Raw genomic sequence first — 5,000 nt, forward strand, 5'->3', positions numbered from 1 at the left:
GGCGGCGCGCAGCGCCGTCCTAAGTACTTGGTCGGGTTCGAGAGAGGCGCAATCGCCCGGAGTTAGGCGAGTAGACGCTTTAGGTGCGACCACCCGTGCTCCCAACTGAGCTTGCCGCTGCCGACAGAGGCCCGGGAGCGTGCTGTCGTGGCATTGCCGGCGGGAGACAACACGCGCCACCTACGGTGACCGGCAGCTCCAACGCCAGCGCCACAGAAGGACAAAAGCCCTACTTGGGTGCCGAAGCGAACTCTCCCAGCACAGCGCACGCGCCAACACGTCCGCACAGCTGCGATACAAACCACCTGCGAGAACCGCTGGGGCGACCGAGCAGCAGACGGCGTCGCGGCGCCGAGCGCCGGGCGGCGGCGCATCCTCAGCGCACAAAGTCCTCAATCGGACCAGCACACTGCAGATGGCCACCGCGCTTCGCACCGGGCCCGCGAGGACCTACTTTGGCCGCAAGGCGCCGCGAGCAGGGGGCGCCGGCGCGCAGCTGCGCCGCCTGCCGCGTCCGTCGGCCGGCGCGCCTGCCACCGGCCGCCCCCACCAGCCGGCTGTAGCGCGTGCGCCCACGCACCGCGCTGCCAGCACGCCGGGCGGCCCCCCCTCACCGGCCGGGGACGGTCCCACCCAGCCACCGCCGCGTATCGCCTCACACCCAGATCCCCTTTCACGTTCGTGGGCATGGTGGGTCCCCTTTCACGTTCGTGGGCATGGTGGGTATCCCTGAAACAACCGGTTAATAGCTCGACCGATCGTCGCCAACACTGATTCACCTCTAGCGAGAACAACCGCACCACAACGGGTTACCGGTTGTTCATTTGCGTAACGTCACCAGCAAACGTACACGTCCATCGCCATTTGCAACGAGTATTGCATGCCTGTGTCAGGTGTCACAACACACTACGTCTGCCCACATAGACGCAACAACATGTGCACGCCTAGAGAACACGTGGAAGGTAGACCCCGTACGTATGCGGTGTCCATTGCGCGAACGACTGTCAGCCCGCCTCTGCAGCATGTCGCAGATGTGGAACGCGGTGCAACATGCTATCACGGTGTGTGAGAAGAGACGACTACGTCCGAATACACGCTCCACTACATCAACAGACTGCTCATGCTGATCGCCATCCAGGGCGTCCGTTCCTCCCACACGTCTGTATGGCGTACCACACTGCAATCCAGCTCTTATAGGGAGACGACACGTAGCTGCGTGCACAATATTTGGACTGTATGGTCCGCCGTTGCTAGGCGCTGTCGTCATACGGTCACATGGGCCACGATGTATCATTCAGTACATACGGAGCAATGTGCAGTACAGTTTGTGGGTTTTGCGTACATCGGCGGACAGGTGACAGGCCGTACCACAACGTAGGCTGAGTACGTCGGCATGCGAAGGGCATTGAAAATGCAAACTTCTCACCGACCAGCTTGCGAAGGCAGGGGGGAAGGGGGGGGGGCATGTACGTCCTGCTGCTATCCACACTACAGTGTATAGCAGGAGCATGTGGAAAGTCAGCAACACCTGCAAGGTGTTTAACATGACGCGATACACAGGGGACCGGGCAGTGCGAGTAGCGAACTATATTGCGAGGGTTGCGGTTAGGCAACACTACACTACTTTAACGGGTTGCATAACAATTACAGAGCAGGTTCAGCGACAACGTGCGTCAGGTTAAGGCGCAATATAGTTTAGGTTACGGCGCACTTTAGGTTAGGTTAAGGCACATTATAGGTTAGGTTAAGGCGCAACATGGGTTACGTTAAGGCACAACATGGGTTACGTTAAGGCACAACATGGGTTAGGTTAAGGCACAACATGGGTTAGGTTAAGGCACAACATGGGTTAGGTTAAGGCACAACATGGGTTAGGTTAAGGCACAACATGGGTTAGGTTAAGGCACAACATGGGTTAGGTTAAGGCACAACATGGGTTAGGTTAAGGCACAACATGGGTTAGGTTAAGGCACAACATGGGTTAGGTTAAGGCACAACATGGGTTAGGTTAAGGCACAACATGGGTTAGGTTAAGGCACAACATGGGTTAGGTTAAGGCACAACATGGGTTAGGTTAAGGCACAACATGGGTTAGGTTAAGGCACAACATGGGTTAGGTTAAGGCACAACATGGGTTAGGTTAAGGCACAACATGGGTTAGGTTAAGGCACAACATGGGTTAGGTTAAGGCACAACATGGGTTAGGTTAAGGCACAACATGGGTTAGGTTAAGGCACAACATGGGTTAGGTTAAGGCACAACATGGGTTAGGTTAAGGCACAACATGGGTTAGGTTAAGGCACAACATGGGTTAGGTTAAGGCACAACATGGGTTAGGTTAAGGCACAACATGGGTTAGGTTAAGGCACAACATGGGTTAGGTTAAGGCACAACATGGGTTAGGTTAAGGCACAACATGGGTTAGGTTAAGGCACAACATGGGTTAGGTTAAGGCACAACATGGGTTAGGTTAAGGCACAACATGGGTTAGGTTAAGGCACAACATGGGTTAGGTTAAGGCACAACATGGGTTAGGTTAAGGCACAACATGGGTTAGGTTAAGGCACAACATGGGTTAGGTTAAGGCACAACATGGGTTAGGTTAAGGCACAACATGGGTTAGGTTAAGGCACAACATGGGTTAGGTTAAGGCACAACATGGGTTAGGTTAAGGCACAACATGGGTTAGGTTAAGGCACAACATGGGTTAGGTTAAGGCACAACATGGGTTAGGTTAAGGCACAACATGGGTTAGGTTAAGGCACAACATGGGTTAGGTTAAGGCACAACATGGGTTAGGTTAAGGCACAACATGGGTTAGGTTAAGGCACACCATGGGTTAGGTTAAGGCACACCATGGGTTAGGTTAAGGCACAACATGGGTTAGGTTAAGGCACAACATGGGTTAGGTTAAGGCACAACATGGGTTAGGTTAAGGCACAACATGGGTTAGGTTAAGGCACAACGTAGGTTAGGTTAAGGCACAACGTAGGTTAGGTTAAGGCACAACGTAGGTTAGGTTAAGGCACAACATGGGTTAGGTTAAGGCACAACATGGGTTAGGTTAAGGCACAACATGGGTTAGGTTAAGGCACAACATGGGTTAGGTTAAGGCACAACATGGGTTACGTTACGGCACAACATGGGTTACGTTACGGCACAACATGGGTTACGTTACGGCACAACATGGGTTACGTTACGGCACAACATGGGTTACGTTACGGCACAACATGGGTTACGTTACGGCACAAATTAGGTTAGGTTACGGCACAAATTAGGTTAGGTTAAGGCACAAATTAGGTTAGGTTAAGGCACAAATTAGGTTAGGTTAAGGCACAAATTAGGTTAGGTTAAGGCACAAATTAGGTTAGGTTAAGGCACAAATTAGGTTAGGTTAAGGCACAAATTAGGTTAGGTTAAGGCACAAATTAGGTTAGGTTAAGGCACAAATTAGGTTAGGTTAAGGCACAAATTAGGTTAGGTTAAGGCACAAATTAAGTTAGGTTAAGGCACAAATTAGGTTAGGTTAAGGCACAAATTAGGTTAGGTTAAGGCACGATATAGGTTAGGTTAAGGCACGATATAGGTTAGGTTAAGGCATGATATAGGTTAGGTTAAGGCACGATATAGGTTAGGTTAAGGCACGATATAGGTTAGGTTAAGGCACGATATAGGTTAGGTTAAGGCACGATATAGGTTAGGTTAAGGCACGATATAGGTTAGGTTAAGGTACGATATAGGTTAGGTTAAGGTACGATATAGGTTAGGTTAAGGTACGATATAGGTTAGGTTAAGGTACGATATAGGTTAGGTTAAGGTACGATATAGGTTAGGTTAAGGTACGATATAGGTTAGGTTAAGGTACGATATAGGTTAGGTTAAGGTACGATATAGGTTAGGTTAAGGTACGATATAGGTTAGGTTAAGGTACGATATAGGTTAGGTTAAGATACACATTGTTGTAGGGAAAGGTGTATTGGGGGGGGGGGGGCGGCAGGTTCGTTGATAGTGATTATCGTAATTGGATGCCTGCGGTATTATCCGATTTGTCACGTCAGGATGCACTTTTGGCTCATGACAGGCGGCGCTCCGATTCCATGGTTGTGGCAGATCTGTGTCTTTCATTCCTGCCATTGTTTGTGTGCTGTGACAGGAGGCAGTATTGTGATGTTGGGTGCACCACTGTGTAGGACATGTGTGGGTGTTCGTGGCTTAGCTGAGCAATGTGCGGATGTCGGAAGGGTGGGATATTGTGTTTTCTGGGTGGACCTCCCGGTCTGGTAATGATAGTGTGGATTGTGTCATGTGGCGGAGAGGATGCACTGGATGTTCTTCCATGCTGGTGGTTAGATATTGTGTGTGATAAGAGAGTAGTGTGTGATAAGAGTGTCTGGCTGACGTGTGGTTCTCATTGTGTGCAGAGTCTTTCAGCATGTATAGGGACGGTTGTATATATTATCTGTATTCTGATGGCTCTGCATCTATTACTAATCAGTGCCGTGTATACGGTTACTCTAGTTCCAGTCGAAACTGTTCTATCTCTGTACATTAGTGACACTGCGGCTCCACTATGTTGCCGCCCCTGTCGGCCGTTTCCCCCAGTGTATGGCTAATGATTATCAGCAATCAGTCTATTAGTCAATACCGGTAGTGTGACGACGTCAAATGTCCGGGATGGGGGAAGCTACACCCTTCCCGTGGGTCAGGGCCTAGAAAGACTCTTCCCACGCAGGAGACTCGGACTGTCGTTACTCTTCCGAGACATATATGTGCCCAGCGTTTTTTTGCGGCTGCGAGTGCAACGCCAGGAGGCTCGGACTGTCGTTACTCTTCCGAGATATATATTTGCCCAGCGTTTTTTGCGACTGCGAGTGCAACGCCCACGGGTGCCGACATGGATGGGGCGCTTCCTAGCTGATGGCTCAGCATGAGAATCCGTACAGTGAGCAATGCGATCGCGTCTGTAGCTTGTACGTGGTACAGCTCGCAGCTCATGAATA

The sequence above is a fragment of the Schistocerca serialis genome, unplaced genomic scaffold (assembly GCF_023864345.2).
Source record: "Schistocerca serialis cubense isolate TAMUIC-IGC-003099 unplaced genomic scaffold, iqSchSeri2.2 HiC_scaffold_1219, whole genome shotgun sequence".
In the NCBI taxonomy this organism is placed as follows: domain Eukaryota; kingdom Metazoa; phylum Arthropoda; class Insecta; order Orthoptera; family Acrididae; genus Schistocerca; species Schistocerca serialis.